Source organism: Zophobas morio, unplaced genomic scaffold (assembly GCF_036711695.1).
Source record: "Zophobas morio isolate AGI-343-1 ecotype UQ-CSIRO unplaced genomic scaffold, CSIRO_AGI_Zmor_V1 ptg000021l, whole genome shotgun sequence".
Taxonomy (NCBI): domain Eukaryota; kingdom Metazoa; phylum Arthropoda; class Insecta; order Coleoptera; family Tenebrionidae; genus Zophobas; species Zophobas morio.
The window spans coordinates 18,394,899-18,412,585 of NW_026972126.1; the positions used below are offsets into that span (position 1 = coordinate 18,394,899).

The following is a 17,687-nucleotide window of genomic DNA, read 5'->3' on the forward strand; positions in this document are numbered from 1 at the left end:
TCCTCGTTGTTTGCTCAGTGTTAATTAGAAGTTGTTTAGTTAAATTTCGGTTTAAAAGTGAAGAAATGTTGACTAGAATGTGTTGGTGTGAAGGCAGAAGTGTAAAATATTCGTTTGAGTGCAAAGACTGTGTTCACCTGCGAGACGAATTTGTGCAAAAATGTGCACATCTCAGGTAATTGTTGAACATAATTAATTCAAAGAGCGTGTCTTGGAATATTTTAAAATCGGGGTTAACTAAATACATTTAAATAATCATAATGTGTAATAAATCAATAATGGAAAATGTAATTATTGTATTGGTGGAAATGGGAAGGCGGCATTGATGATTGACGTTTCTTGTCACAGGTGACTATGATCACTCGTTGCGGTAAAATAGTGGATGGTGTTTAAATGTTAATTGCTCGAGAATTGTTTATTTACTCCACTGAATTGTCGTTATTTCTGATTACGATATTTTCATTTATTTTTCATCTAGTTCAATATAGCTGAAAGTCACACTTTATTATTTAATGTCCCAAAACTGTAAAACCATTTTTTCCATAATTTTTATAAAATAGACCTAATTGTAAAAAATAACTAAAACATTGTTTGAATTTTGTATATTTCTTACGTTAGTGATAACTGATAATAATGTTTAAACGACTTTAAAACCATTAGGATCACTTGTAGATTTTTTGATCGCGGTGTGCCGCTGACCCATGCCCAAGAACTACAGATTTTTGAATTTTCAATTAATTCAGAATATTTTTTCTGAAGTTATTGTTCGGTTTTTATTATCTTCAGAATTTAACCACCTTAAAATCAAAATAACGCATTGGTAATACTAATAAATAAAACGCTATTAGCGTTCTACGTAAAACTTGCTGCGAACAGGAGTTACAAAAAAAGGAAATTTTAAAATCCGTACAAAATATCATTTAAAATTGCTTTTAAATTGATAAAAATAATACATTTAAAAATATATTTCGTTAAATTTGATGATGTGTACAAATTTTATCTTACTTTTTTTTCCTAATTTTTATAAGTTCACCTGATTGTAAGAAAAAACTAAAAACTTGTTTGAATTTTGTATATTTCTTACATTAGTGTTAACTGATAATGATGTTTAAACGACTTTAAAACCGCTAGGACCACTTGTAGATTTTTTGATCGCCGCGCGCAACTGACCCATGCCCAAGAAGTTCAGATTTTTCCATAAATATTTCAAAACTTAGTTACAATTTCCAAGAAAACACACAATTACGAGATACATGATTGTTGAATTTTCAATTAATTCAGAATATTTTTTTGTGAATTTGTTTCATTTTTATTATCTTCAAAATTTATCAACTTAAAAAAATCAAAATAACGCATTGGTAATATCTAAAATCTTATTAACATTCTACGTAAAGCTTTCGCTGTGGACAGAATTAAAAAAAAAGATTTCAAAATCCACACAAAATCTCATTTAATATTGCTTTTAAATTGATAAAAATAATACATTTAAGAATATATTTTGTTAATTTTGATGATATGCACAAAATTTTAACTTACTTTTATTTTTTCCTAATTTTTATAAGTTCATCTGATTGTAAGAAAAAACTAAAACATGGTTTGAATTTTGTATATTTCTTACATTAGTGATAACTGATAATGATGTTTAAACGACTTTAAAACCGTTAGGACCACTTGTAGATTTTTTGATCGCCGCGCGCAACTGACCCATGCCCAAGAAGTTCAGATTTTCCATTAATATTTCAAAACTTAGTTACAATTTCCAAGAAAACACACAATTACGCGATCCATCATTGTTCAATTTTCAAATACATAATTCAAAATATTTTTTCTGAATTTATTGTTTGGTGTTTATTATCTCCAAAATTTATCAACTTAAAAAATTAAAATCATGCATTTGCTAATAACTAAATCCTCATTAGTGTTCTACGCGTAAAGCTTTTGCTGTGGACAGGAGTAAAAAAAAGAAATTTCAAAATCCGATTTATTGATGTGTACAAATTTTATCCTAATTTTATTTTTTCCTAATTTTATAAATTCACCTAATTGTTAGCAAAAAATTAAAACTTGTTTGAATTTTGTATATTTCTTACGTTAGTGATAATTGATAATAATTGTACATATGTTTGACCGCGGCGTGCAACTGACCCATGCCTAAGAAGTACCAATTTTTCCATTAATATTTAAAAATTTAGTTATAATTTTAAGAAAACACAATTACGAGATCCACGATTGTTGAATTTTCAATTAATTCAGAATATTCAGTTACTACATCGCCAAGTCATTAAGTCCCTACGTCAGTCACTACGTCGTTAAACAACTAACTCACTAATTCAGTTAGTCAGTCAGTCAGTTAGTCCGTCAGTCAGTCAGTCAGTCATTAATTCACTCAGTCACTAATCCAGTCAATCAGTCACTCAGTCACTAATTCAGCCAATCAGTCACTAAGTCTATTTTTTAGTGTTTCGGTTTCATAATTTTTCGTTTCTTCAATTTTTTCATTTTTTCAATTTTTCAGTTTATTCGGTTCTTCATTGTTTTAATTTGCAATTTTGCAATTTTTCGATTTTACTATTTTTTGTTTTTTTTAATTTTTTGATTTTTCGAGTTTTCAATTTTTCGTTTCTTCAAATTTCCAAGTTCTAAATTTATAATTTTTCATTTCCTCGATTTTTCATTTTTCAGTTTTGCGATTTTACAGTTTTTTGATTCCACAATTTTTGTTTCTTCCATTTAATTTTTCAACTTCTCGATTTCCAAAATTTTCAAATTTTCGATTTTACAGTGTTTCGTTGTTTATATTTTTGAGTTTTTCAATTTTTAATTTTTCAATTTTTCTGTTTTTTGTTTCTTCAGTTTTTCAAGTTCTTGATTTTTATTTTTCAATTTTTGAATTTCTTGACTTCCAATTTTTCCAATGTTTGGTTTCTTCGATTTTACTATTTTTTGTTTTTTCGATTTTTTAATTTCTCACTTTTAAATTTTTCGAGTTTTCAACTTTTCCTTTCTTCAATTTTCCAAGTTTTGATTTATAATTTTTCATTTCCTCGATTTTTCATTTTTCAATTTTGCGATTTTACAATTTTTTGTTTCCACAATTTTTGTTTCTTCCATTTTCTTCGATTTCACAATGATTTAATATCACAATTTTTTATTTTTTATTTTTTTTTAATCTTTCAACTTCTCGACTTCCAAAATTTTCAAAATTTCGATTTTACAGTGTTTCGTTTTTTTCTATTTTTGAGTTTTTCAATTTTAATTTTCAATTTTGTTTTTTGTTTCTCCAATTTTTCAAGTTCTTGATTTTTATTTTTGAATTTTTGAATTTCTTAACTTCCAATTTTTCCAATCTTTCGTTTCTTCCACTTTTATATTTGCATTTTTTCAATTTTGCTATTTTTCAATGTTACTATTTTTTGGTTTTTCCATTTTTAATTTCTCAGTTTTTAATTTTCCAAGTTCTTGATTTATAATTTTTCATTTACTCGATTGTTCATATTTCAGTTTTGCGATTTTACAATTTTTTGACTCCACAATTTTTGTTTCTTCCGTTTTCTTCGATTTTACAATGATTTTTAATTTTTTATTTTTTTTTTATTTTTCAATTTCTCGACTTCCAAAATTTTCAAAATTTCGATTTTACAGTGTTTCGTTTTTTCTATTTTTGAGTTTTTCAATTTTTGTATTTTTTGTTTCTTCAGTTTTTCAAGTTCTTGATTTTTATTTCTCAATTTTTTAATTTCTTGATTTCCATTTTTTCCAATCTTTCTTTTCTTCCACTTTTAGATTTGCATTTTTTCAATTTTGCTATTTTTCAATGTTACTATTTTTAGTTTTTTCCATTTTTAATATCTCAATTTTTAATTTTTCGAGTTTTTAATTTTTCGTTTCTTCAATTTTCCCAAGTTCTTGATTTATAATTTATCATTTCCTCGATTTTTCATTTTTCAGTTTTGCGATTTTACAATTTTTTGATTCCAGATGTTTTTGTTTCTTCCATTTTCTTGGATTTTACAATGATTTAATATCACAATTTTTGATTTTTTATTTTTTTTTATTTTTCAACTTCTCAACTTCAAAATTTTCAAATTTTAGATTTTACAGTGTTTCGTTTTTTCTATTTTTGAGTTTTCCAGTTTTTTATTTTTAAATTTTTCTTCAATTTTTCAAGTTCGTGAGTGTTATTTTTCCATTTTTGAATTTCTTGACTACCAATTTTTACAATTTTTCGTTTCTTCCATTTTTAGATTTTTTTTTTTTTCAATTTTGCTATTTTTCGGTTTTACAACCTTTCGATTTTTCAGTTTCCGCATTTTTCTTGATTTCCAGTTTTTAGATTTGTCAGTATTTTCATTTTATACTTTTGGCTTCTTTCATTTTTGACTTTTCAACTATTCAATTTTGCAATTTTTCCATTTTTTTTTATTCGAAAAGTTGAAAATCGAAAAATTAAAAATCGAATTAATAAGAAAACGGAAAAATTAGAAACTCGAAGAACTGGAAAATCTAAAAACTGAAGAAACATTAAAAAACTAAAAATCGGAAAAAGTTAATCAACCGAAAAACTGGAAAAAAAGATAAAATGCGAAATTGATGAATTGGAGAAACCAACAATTGTAAAATCAAGAATTGTAGAATCGTAAAAATTGTAAAATAAAAAAACGGTAACACTGAAACATCGAAAAATTGAAAAATTAAATACAAAAAAAAGAAAAATCAAAATTGTCTCACAACATTTTGTAATTCTATTTTGAGTCTGCAAAACCGATTTCTTTGAAATTTTACACACGTTTAAAAGTTATCATGGGCAAAAAATTCATAACCTCATCTCAAAATTTTGCCGAAAATCTGTGACTTATATTTCACATTTTTTAGAATTGCTTATACAGGGTCACGCAAAAAATCATAAAATGAGTCAGTTTATTTTATTGAATAAATCACAAACGGCTCACTCCATTTTGCCGAAAATTTGATAAAAAAATAAACAAAATTCGCAAAATCAAATTTTGTGATTATTCGCAAAATTGTATTGCCCTACTTCAAGGGCGAGGGAAGTTCTGTCGAATTTTTTTGTAATCAAATTTATACAACTATACAACTGTAGAAAACAACCGAGACACTGTTAAAACAACTTTGAAAGATTTGGAACTGTGATATACATTTTTAGGGCTCCTCTGTCATCAAGGACAAACGCATTTTTCCAAGAAACCATAACTCAGAACAGGAAGCGGAGACGGTCGACGGTCACAATTTACGATCGTTTCTTCTTGGTTAATCTTTCGAAAGCAAAAAAATATTTATTATTTTGAAATTAAAAAAAACGATATTTTCCTATTACAAAAAATTAATTCAAGGTTATTTATAGCCCCTGAAGTACAGTCCAACAAATTTAGCTTTTTCGAGAAATTATAAAATTAAAATAACACTTATAATGTAAAGTAGAGAGATCGAACGCTGTTACCTTCAACAAACAAAATCAAGGCAAATTCATAAACTACAAATACAGAGTACATCAAATTGTTGTCGGGGATGATTCATGTCTAAAATTTAACAACATCCTTCATTTTTATATATTTCCGACCACAATACAGACCTAATTTAACTCTGCTAGTTTGTCCAGAAAAGCCAGAAAAATTACTCAAAATATTTGATTTCTGTTGTACAACATAGAACAAACTTAACTTAAATAATGAGTTACAGTAATATTAAATTACTGCCCAAGTAAATATTTTTGATTAATTGATTCAAACCTCGAAAGGTTCGTCGCCTGACGGCCCATCGCACTCTCCCCCCAACAGTCCCACTCTCCTGTCAGACCCGTCATATGTTAATACAAATGATAAGCCACATTATGCATAGAAATTCTTCCTTGGCATGTCGATAAGAATTCCCAATGCAGCCGACGCAAGCCATCCTGAATCGAAAATTTGTTTTATTCTTATTTTCATCCGACCTTTCTCAAGGTGTAAAACCGTAGAGAAATAACGCAGGGTTATGCAAAGTGGGTCAGGCAGGAACTCTGATAGTAATCGTATTGACGTTTTCACAATTGCTTTTTCTTTTGTTCGAAAGTGCAAGTTCCGAAAGCACGTAGTCATTATGATTTGAATAAACAATGCTGTCGTATTGATTTTCGCGACTGTCATTGACAGGTCATGATTTATAAATGAAACGAAAGAGAAATGTGAGGTTGTGTTCGTTATATATAATATATATGAATTATTCTTTCAATTTCCTTTATTAGTATTTGCCGTGCGACACTGTCTTGTCGCATTATTTCACCTTATTCTTCCCCTTTTCCTTTGTACTGCTAACTGCTAACAGTTTCTCGCATCGCAGCTGTCCATGCGTAAACCATCCACCTGTCACCCTCTTACCATGGAATCGCCCGTTTCCGAATCCCCCATTTCCCTTTATTCCTTCTTCAAATTGCCCGCCTCCACTTTTAATATCTTAACGTTTTATTTACCAACAATGCCAACGAGATCTTTTGTTCGCTCCACCTATACGTTTATCCTGGAAATCGGGACACGTAAACGCTTATTTTTTCCCGGATTCGAAACTGTATTGACGAAGTCGACGGAGAGCATGAATAATTGTGTATTCAAGCTACGAAAAATACGGAAAATCCAGCCGTGCGTGATTTTTTTTTTCTTCGTTTTTCGGAAGCCGGCACACATGAAAATCTATTCGTCCTATTGATGTTTCAATTTGCGCCTACCTCTTTCCTAATGTCAGTTTCAAATCGAGTTTTCTCGAATGTCGCCGAAATTCGGAGTTGTGATAAAAAGGCTTTGAAAACAGATTCCGACGCTAAATTACGTTGTAAGGATGGATTTTAATGGGTTTCTGGTGTTGAAGGGGGGTCGGGTGGTATCAAATAAGGAAATCCAATTTTTGAGACGCGGTTTTTATTTAAATAGCGAGTCGGAAGGCTGGATTTTTTTTGTTAAGTTTGTTGTTGGGATTGAGGAAGTAAATTACAGAAGGCGTAAATTAGGAAAAAAATTGGCATATTTCTCGCGAGCAGATCGTAGATTGGCTCCTACGTTGTGTGAAAAGACGCTAATCTAAATCAACTTTGTGAAAATCTTTAAATAAACGGACTAAAGGACGCTGAATGAAACGATTTTATTGGAAAACACGGTCAATTACTTATATAGTGTCATATTTAAAACGATGTTTCCCCTAAGTTGTTGTAAACTGCTCAATTGGCAAAAAATCACATAGTTAATATAAAAATTCTTAAGAAATTCAAGAAATTTGGAATTACGTGGCAACGTCGCATCGGAATGTAAGAAATAAACTGTGGTTATAACGTCCGTAACGACGCCAATCAGAGAAACTAAAAATATATAGGATGTTCTTTAAAAAAAAAACTAGTTGTACATTGCACCTCAAAACAGAACACTCTGTATAGTTGAAAATAATTTTAATGTCTGCTACTCAAAGAACTATATAACTTTAGTTTTTAACTTTTTTTTCTGTCTCTAGTAATTAATGAGATATATAAAAACTCAAGGCGGACTCATAAACCACAAGTACAGGCGTATGCTATTTTATAAAATAATAATAGGATAGTATTTACCATGCAAAAATTTAAATTAACGTCATCAAATTTTTGATGAAGATAACTGAGCAAATTTTGGTTAGCGTTTTACATCTACTATGTACCTATATGATATTTCTAAAATGTGTCTAAAATTTAACAACAATCAGTCCGGGAATTTGAGAAATAGGCCCTCGTGTTTTTTTTCTGGAATATTTTGAAAGAATTTCGAAGGCCACTTGTTTCGGAAAGAATTTGAAAAAAGATTTTCGGAAACCCCCCGCGCTTTTTTTTTTAATTTGAAAAAATGTTGGGAATGCCTGGTGTTTTTTTTTTGAAAATTTGTGGGAATCTCGGGAATCTCTGGTGTTTTGTGTTTAAAAAAATAATCTGGAGGAACGCCGGGTATCTTGTTTTTGAAAAAATAAAAGACAATTTCAGGAATTACTGGTTTCTTTTTAGAAATTCGAAAGAATTTCTGGGGCTCCAGGTGCTTTATATTTGAAAGATTTAGAAGAAACTCTAGAACTCCTGGTGTTTTACTTTTGCAAAAAAATTGAAACAAAAATCTCGCTGTTTTTTCTTCTTGGAAGATTTGGAATAATTTCAGAGTTCTTAACTGTTTTATTTAAAAAGAAAAACTTGAAAAAAGATTTTCAATGGTCTCTGGTATCTTGTTTTGAAGGATTTACAAGAATTTCGCGAACCTCTGGTGTTTTATTTTTGAAAGATTTTGAAAAAAGGTTCTCGGAAATCCCTGGTACTTTTTTTTTGAAGAATTTCGAAGAACCTCGGGAATTTCTGGTATCTTATTGTGTTTGAAAGAATTTGAAAAAAGAATCTCCGGACCCCCTGGTATCTTGTTTTTGAAAAAATAAAGGAGAATTTCACGAATAACTGTTTATTTTTAGAAATTCCAAAGAATTTCAGGTGCTCCATGTACTTTATATTTGAAAGATTTAGAAGAATATCTAGAATTCCTGGTGTTTTATTTTTGAAAGAATTTGAAACAAAAATCTCGGTGTTTTTTCTTCTTGGAAGATTTGGAATAATTTCAGGGTTCCTAACTGTTTTATTTAAAAAGAAAAACTTGAAAAAAGAGTCTCAGTGGTCTCTGGTATCTTGTTTTGAAAGATTTAGAAGAATTTCGCGAACCCTTGGTGTTTTATTTTTGAAAGAATTTGAAAAAAGATTCTCGGAAATCCCTGGTGCTTTTTTTTGAAGAATTTCAAAGAACCTCGGGAATTTCTGATATCTTATTGTGTTTGAAAGAATTTGTAAAAAAAATCTCGGGAGCTCCTGGTATCTTGTTTTTGAAAAAATAAAGGAGAATTTCACGAATAACTGTTCTTTTTAGAAATTCGAAAGAATTTCAGGGGCTCCAGATGCTTTATATTTCAAAGATTTAGAAGAATCTCTAGAATTCCTGGTGTTTTATTTTTGAAAGAATTTGAAACAAAAATCTCGGCGTTTTTTCTTCTTGGAAAGTTTGGAATAATTTCAGGGTTCCTAACTGTTTTATTTAAAAAGAAAAACTTGAAAAAAGATTCCCAGTGGTCTCTGGTATCTTGTTTTGAAAGATTTAGAAGAATTTCGCGAACCCCTGGTGTTTTATTTTTGAAAGAATTTGAAAAAAGATTCTCGAAAATCCCTGGTGCTTTTTTTTTAAGAATTTCAAAGAACCTCGGGAATTTCTGGTATCTTATTGTGTTTGAAAGAATTTGAAAAAAGAATCTCGGGAACCCCTGGTATCTTGTTTTTGAAAAAATAAAGAGAATTTTACGAATAAATGTTTATTTATAGAAATTCCAAAGAATTTCAGGTGCTCGATCTACTTTATATTTGAAAGATTTAGACGAATCTCTAGAATTTCTGGTGTTTTATTTTTGAAAGAATTTGAAACAAAAATCTCGGTGTTTTTTCTTTTTGGAAGATTTGGAATAATTTCAGGGTTCCTAACTGTTTTATTTAAAAAGAAAAACTTGAAAAAAGATTCTCAGTGGTCTCTGGTATCTTGTTTTGAAAGATTTAGAGGAATTTCGCGAACCCCTGGTGTTTTATTTTTAAAAGAATTTGAAAAAAGATTCTCGGAAATCCCTGGTGCTTTTTTTTGAAGAATTTCAAAGAACCTCGGGAATTTGTGGTATCTTATTGTGTTTGAAAGAATTTGAAAAAAGAATCTCGGGAACCCCTGGTATCTTATTTTTGAAAAAATAAAGGAGAATTTCACGAATAACTATTTATTTTTAGAAATTCCAAAGAATTTCAGGTGCTCCATATGCTTTATATTTGAAAGATTTAGAAGAATCTCTAGAATTCCTCTTGTTTTATTTTTGAAAGAATTTGAAACAAAAATCTCGGTGTTTTTTCTTCTTGGAAGATTTGGAATAATTTCATAGTTCCTAACTTTTTTATTTAAAAAGAAAAACTTGAAAAAAGATTCTCAGTGGTCTCTGGTATCTTGTTTTGAAAGGTTTAGAAGAATTTCACGAACCCCTGGTGTTTTATTTTTGAAAGAATTTGAAAAAAGAACCTCGGGAACCCCTGGTATCTTGTTTTTGAAAAAATAAAGGAGAATTTCACGAATAACTGTTTATTTTTAAAAATTCCAAAGAATTTCAGGTGCTACAGGTGCTTTTTTATATTTGAAAGATTTAGAAGAATCTCTAGAATTCCTGGTGTTTTATTTTTGAAAGAATTTGAAACAAAAATCTCGGTGTTTTTTCGTCTTGGAAGATTTGGAATAATTTCAGGGTTCCTAACTGTTTTATTTAAAAAGAAAAACTTGAAAAAAGATCCTCGGTGGTCTCTGGTATCTTGTTTCGAAAGATTTAGAAGAATTTCGCGAACCCCTGGTGTTTTATTTTTGAAAGAATTTGAAAAAAGATTCTCGGAAATCCCTCGAGCTTTTTTTTTGAAGAATTTCAAAGAACCTCGGGAATTTCTGGTATCTTATTGTGTTCGAAAGAATTTGAAAAAAGAATCTCGGGAGCCCCTGGTATCTTGTTTTTGAAAAAATAAAGGAGAATTTCACGAATGACTGTTTTTTTTTTAGAAATTCGGAAGAATTTCAGGGGCTCCAGGTGCTTTATATTGGAAAGATTTAGAAGAATCTCTAGAATTCCTGGTGTTTTATTTTTGAAAGAATTTGAAACAAAAATCTCGGCGTTTTTTCTTCTTGGAAGATTTGGAATAATTTCAGGGATGCTAACTGTTTTATTTGAAAAGAAAAACTTGAAAAAAGATTCTCAGTGGTCTCTGGTATCTTGTTTTGAAAGACTTAGAAGAATTTCGCGAACCCTTGGTGTTTTATTTTTGAAAGAATTTGAAAAAAGATTCTCGGAAATCCCTGGTGCTTTTTTTTTGAAGATTTTCAAAGAACCTCGGGAATTTCTGGTATCTTATTGTGTTTGAAAGAATTTGAAAAAAGAATCTCGGAGCCCCTGGTATCTTGTTTTTGAAAAAATAAAGGAGAATGTCACGAATGACTGTTTTTTTTTAGAAATTCGAAAGAATTTCAGGGGACCCAGGTGCTTTATATTTGAAAGATTTAAAAGAATCTCTAGAATTCCTGGTGTTTTATTTTTGAAAGAAATTGAAACAAAAATCTCGGTGTTTTTTCTTCTCGGAAGATTTGGAATAATTTCAGGATTCCTAACTGTTTTACTTAAAAAGAACAACGAAAAAAAGATTCTCAGTGGTCTCTGGCATCTTGTTTTAAAAGATTTAGAAGAATTTTGCCAACCCCTGGTGTTTTATTTTTGAAAAAATTGGGAAGAATTTCAGGAATTATTGTTTTTTAGGAATTTGAAAGAATTTTAGGGACTCCAGGTGCTTTATATTTGAACGATTTAGAGGAATTTCTAGAACTCCTGGTGTTTTATTTTTGAAAGAATTTTAATAAAAAATCTCGGTGTTTTTTCTCCTGTTTTGAAAAAATAAAAGAAAATTTCATGAACTCTTGTTTTTTTTTTGGGAATTTGAAAGAATCTCAGGGTCCCCAAGGGTTTTATTTTTAAAAGAACTTGAAAAAGGGTCTCAGTGGTCTCTAGTTTCTTGTTTTGAAAGATTTAGAGGAATTTTGCGAACTCCTAGTGTGTTATTTTTTGAAAAATTTAAAAGAACCTCGGAAATTTCTGGTATCTTGTGTATGAAAGAATTTGAAAAAATAATTTCGGGAGCCCCTGGTATATAGTTTTTGAAAAAACAGGGGAGAATTTCAGGAATTACTGTTTTTTTTTTGGGAAATATTTTAGGGGCTCCAGGTGCTTTATATTTGAAAGATTTAGAAGGATCTCTAGAACTCCTGGTGTTTTATTTTTAAAAGAATTTGAAACAAAATTTTATTTTTGAAAGAATCACGATGATTTGTTTTGAAATAATTTATAAAAAGAATCAAAGGCTTCGGTGTTTTTCTTCAGGAAGTTTTTAAAAGAAAAAAACGCGTCTTTGGAACCATTGCTGTCTAGTGTTGATTCTCAGGTGTTTTCTTTAAGAAATTGTAAAAATCACCATTTTGGAAATCTGACCATCGAACCCGTCGGTGCACACAAGCTATAACTTAACGCCGATATACAGATTTGATGGAAACAGGAGACCTATTGTTTTCTAGGGTGGCGCTCAGAAAGCGTCAAGGAAACATCAGGTAACGCTCGGGAAACAAAAATGTAAATTCTGATAACTGTATACTTAAAAAAAAAAAAAACTTATTTTATAAGTTGGATTTGGAAAATTTACAATGCATTTTGAGTAAGAATTTGCCGCTTCTTTGAAGTAGGGAGTTGAATTACTGGTTGTCTATCTATTGGGCAGCAATCGCTGAAAAAGCTGAAGACCATTACAATGACATGTGTGACAGGTGACGACGAATCACTATCACAACAAGGCGGCAAAAGTCACGAAATTTCAAAGCCAACTTGATATACAATCGCATATAATCATCTTGTAATATTATAAATAGATTATAGGGACTTTTAAATTAATATTTAAGTTGACCCGACGTTTCGATAACAGTCTATGGACAAATTTATCGACAAAAATAATTAAAGGAATGTAATTTGGTAGGATGTAAAATATGATTAAATATTTATCGTTTTACTTGTGAACAGAACAATTAACTGATAAGGACATGGAAACCAGACTTTAACAATTTAAAGTGAAGACTGTTTTTAAATTCATCTCTTTTAAAAAGTTCATAGTAAAATTCTGAAACTTTTTAAAACTTTCTGTTTGGTTATAGTTATGCGATACCGTTTAAAAAACTGGAAAATTAAGAATTTTCTGCTCCTTTATCAGTTGTGGTTTTTTGTCAGTTTTTTATTGCTATTTCGCAGACAGCAGTTAACTTTACGAAAATGTAAAACGTTCGCAAATTACATCTTCCAAAAGTCAAAGTTCGTGAAATGGAAACTTTGTTAGACAGAAAATGCAAATAGTTGGGAAAACTCATATCTCCAAGAATCCAGTCTTTCAGACTCGTTATTACACCAGTTTGTTTGAGTGTAGTCGTACAAATATTTAGTATCTGACGATCTCGTACGTGATAATTAATTAAGATAAGGAAAACGCGTTAAATCAGTTAAGAACTTCGCAAAATGGAAACACACTCAACTTCCCCTGCATTTACATTTTTTCTTTACAAAACATTGTGCTGTTAAACATCCATTCAGTCTAAACACTCCGGACCCTCCACCGATCAAACGACAGCTCCCATCTCACTGCCATCTCGCCTGAATTGCTATTAGGGCCCGCCAGGCCCAGCATTGTCGTCTAATCACAATATAAAACCTCATTTCCGCATTCAAACTTCTGCATCGGTGTCACTGTCAAAATTTAAGCCCCAATTTAACCCTGCGGTAGGCAACTCGACATTCGAAGTTATGACAAGGGATTGAATGCAGACAACAGACACATCCTTGTCACGAAATTTGCGTGCCTTCAATTATTAATTCCGTTTAGTGTGGCGCAGAGCCGTCATTTTTCACAACAGATCCAAAAATAAAAAGGTTGTGCGAGCACAAGGCCGCCCGATTTTCAACGTAGATCCGATCTAATTGTCTTGACTGCTCTCAATGTCGCCAGTTTAAAAGGAAAGACCCTGTTTCCTTTTCGGGCCGAATTTCTGCAACGCACTTATTAAATTTCCTCAGCTTCAAGGAGAAACTCGATTTGATCGGTCGAGGGATGGGCGGAATGGGTCGTTGGGTTTGGAGAATTATTGTAATTTGGTGGATTAAATTGATATTGCTAACGGGCTAGATTTGTGGAATTTTTGAGGTCAAGATTAAGTTTAATTCGTATGTAGATGGTATAATTAAACAAGCATTAGTAATTGGAAAGTAGGCTACTTGTCGTACGCCAATGAATAGCCGGTTGCATATACTTTTAAATTGGTTAATAACATTTATTGTATATTTTTATTATTGCCACAGTTTTTGTAGAAAAAAACATGTACATTTTATATACAGGGTGTTTCAATTTCTACCCACTTCAACTTTCGTTTTTTAATAAAATGAACGTTTCGTTTTTTATATTTTTTAGTTTTTTTACTTAAAATATTTTAATTTTGAATTAAAGTTTTTAAACAGCACTTAGGACTGCGTCGTCAAATAACCTAACAATTTAAATGACTTAAATATTTCAAATACCTCTTTATCGAGATGCAAAACCAAGGCGAAATGTGCGCCACTGGCGATCCCACGTTACCAATTTATTGGATACAACTTTTACCAATTTCTTAATTAATTTAATTAATTTTTATATTCGTCTTTGTTTTTATTTTTTTTTTATTTCACGTTATTTCCAAATTGTGTTCAATCGTGTGTATGTTAGGGGAAATTTTTCATGACGATTTTTTAATATTTCTTTTAAAGTTACATCATTAAATTTTTGGTGGGAATAATTATGTTAATAATAACGTTGTCTTATTCTCAAAGTCTCAGAAAATCGTCAGTAGATATCAGGCGGGAGGAGCAGGAAATGTGCATTTTCATATTCTACAAACTGTGAATGCCGACTTTTCAGTATTTGTTTGTTATGATTTCAAAGTTACGACTTCTTATGTATCCTGTAAATGAAATTATACCACTGATCGAATAAAAAAGTCGCCATGGAACCTGTGAAATTTAATTAAAAAAAATTATGTATATAAATATAAATTTCACGGCCCACTAGACACCTTTTTTCCATCATATGGTGCTAGAATCGTTCAACAGATGCACTAACAAAAACACGTGAATAACAAAGCTACTTTTTCTATTGGTTAGAAAACACTCGTCTTGAAGGCCGTTTTACAAGATACTCTATAAAATCACAACTGCAGAATTATGATTTTGAATATATCGGGTGAGACAAAAGCGTTCGAAATTAGAACACACCTACTCATCCCTTCCAAAAACTTGATGACGTCACCTCAAATTTTTGATAAGTAAATCTCGCCTGAAATTTATAGCGCAACAAGTTTCTTCACTTGTGACTTAATAATACATAATTCATATTTTTAGAATTCATAGAGGATGTTAAAAAAAATAGTGAGGCAATTTATTTTATTAATTAAATCAAAAATGGTTTACGTCGTTTTTCCGAAATTCTGAGTACACAGTAGTGTGGCTAATAGTGTTGTAGCGAACGTGTCAAAATTAATATTATGTATTTCCCCACACTAAAAGGTTGATTACAATACCACAAAATTTGTTCATATTTTTATTTTAACATCTAAAGATTATCGTAAAAGATTAAAATGTGCTGTCCAAATAATTTTAGACCAATTTTTTTCGTTAAATTTTCTTATCTACTTTTATTTCTGCTGCTGTTTTATGCAGTCTTTTCCATCTTCATTTCTTATAAAAATTTGATAAACAGTATTTAGAAAATAAAGTTCCTTGTGGGCCCCTGTAAGCTCGACGCAGGTAACAGTTATGCTTTCGCCGGAAATGAAGACAACTTTTGTTTTATAGCTTCTTGTACAAGTATAGTTGTTTATAATACATCTAAAATTTCAAAGAAAACTGTTCGATGGTTCTAGATGTGTCGATCAAATCGTCAACAAATGTCAGGCAGGAGGAGACAGGAAATCTGCATTTTCGTATTCTACAAACTGTAAATGCCAAATTTCCAGTATTCAATGATTATCGTTTGTTACATTTCAAAGTTACGACGTCATGTGTATCCTTTAAATGGAATTATACATTGATCGAATAAAAAAGTCATCATGGAACCTGTGAAATTTAATTAAAAAAAATTATCTAGGCAACACCCATTCGTGACTTGTTCAATTTGACAGTTACGATTAAATATCTCTCAAATAAGGTGTCAAGTAGCACCGCTGCTAGTATCATTACCTTAAAAATAAATTTCACGGCTCACTAGACACCTTTTTTCCATCATATAGTGCTAGAGTCGCTCAACAGATGCGCTAACAAAATCACGTGAATAACAAAGCTACTGTTTCTATTGGCTAGAAAACACTCGTCTTGAAGACCGTTTTACAAGATACTCTATAATATCGCAACAGCAGAATTATGATTTTGAATATGTCGGGTACGACAAAACCGTTCGAAATTAGAACACACCTACTCATCCCTTCCAAAAACTTGATGACGTCACCTCAAATTTTTGATAAGTAAATCTCCCCTGAAATTTATAGTGCAACAAGTTCTTTCAGTTGTGACTTAATAATAATTGATATTTTTTAGAATTCATACCGGATGTTTTAAAAAAATAGTGAGGAAAATTATTTTATTAATTAAATCAAAAATGGTTTACGTCATTTTTCCGAAATTCTGAGTACACAGTACTGTGGCTAATAGTGTTATAGCGAACGTGTCAAAATTGATATTATGTATTTCCCCCCACTAAAAAGTTGATTACATCACCACAAAATTTGTTCATATTTTTATTTTAACATCTAAGGATTATCGTAGAAATTTAAAATGTGCTGTGCAAATAATTTTAGACCAATTTTTTCGTTATATTCTCTTATCAACTTTTATTTCTGCTGCTTTTTTATGCAGTCTTTTCCATTTTCATTTCTTATAAAAATTTGATAAACAGTATTTAGAAAATAAAGTTCCTTGGGGGCCCCTGGAAGCTCGACGCAGGTAATAGTTATACTTTCGCCGGAAATGAAGACAACTCTTATCAACTTTTATTTCTGCTGCTTTTTTATGCAGTCTTTTCCATTTTCATTTCTTATAAAAATTTGATAAACAGTATTTAGAAAATAAAGTTCCTTGGGGGCCCCTGGAAGCTCGACGCAGGTAACAGTTATACTTTCGCCGGAAATGAAGACAACTTTTGTTTTATAGCTTCTTGTACAAGTATGGTTGTTTATAATACATCTAAAATTTAAAAGTAAACCGTTCGTAGGTTCTAGATGTGTCGATCAAATCTTGAACAAATGTCAGGCAGGAGGACACAGGAAGTAAGTGTGCATTTTCGTATTCTACAAGCTGTAAATGCCAAATTTCCAGTTTAATGATATCGTTTGTTAGATTTCAAAGTTACGACGTCATGTGTATCCTTTAAATGGAATTATACATTGATTGAATAAAAAAGTCGTCATGGAACCTGTGAAATTTAATTTAAAAAAAAATGTAGGCAACCACAAATTCGTTCTTTGTTCAGTTTGACAGATACCATTAAACATCTTTCAAATAAGGTGTCAAATAGCAGCGTTACCAATGTTATTATCTTAAAAATAAATTTGACGGCCCACTAGATACCTTTATATAGATTATCGTAAAACTATTAAAATATGCTATCCAAATAATTGTAGACCAATTTTTTTCAATAACTTTTCTTATTAGATTGTTTATAATACATCTAAATTTCAAAGTAGATGGTTCTAGATGTGTCGATCTAATCGTCAACAGATGTCAGGCAGGAGGAGACAGGAAATCTGCATTCTCGCATTCTACCAGCTGTATATCATTACGGCCTCAGCTGCTTACCGCATTTGCCACTATATGTTTTCTGAATCGTTTACTCACGATTTCACCACCCACTGCTTGTATTTTTATAAAAAGTGACCCAAATATTGAAAATTATTGCAGAAAATTAATATCTAATGTTGCTCAAGGTTCTGGTTTGGGTCCGCTGCACTTCGTAATTTTCTTCAACGATATCGTAAAATACGTTGAGT

General features: G+C 30.6%; 1 protein-coding gene across 2 annotated transcripts in view; it reads left to right on the plus strand.

The window, feature by feature from the left end:
- The window catches only part of Wake (wide awake), a 132,042-nt gene that overhangs the window by 1,438 nt on the left and 112,917 nt on the right, over nt 1-17,687 (plus strand). Inside the window, exon 1 of one of the 2 annotated variants that reach the window (XM_064059832.1) lies at nt 107-175. The exons of the other annotated variant lie outside the window; for it this stretch is intronic. The gene's annotated coding sequence lies outside the window, so the exon portion shown is untranslated. Of the gene's footprint in view, nt 1-106; nt 176-17,687 lie in introns of those variants that run through there. 2 annotated transcript variants of the gene reach the window in all.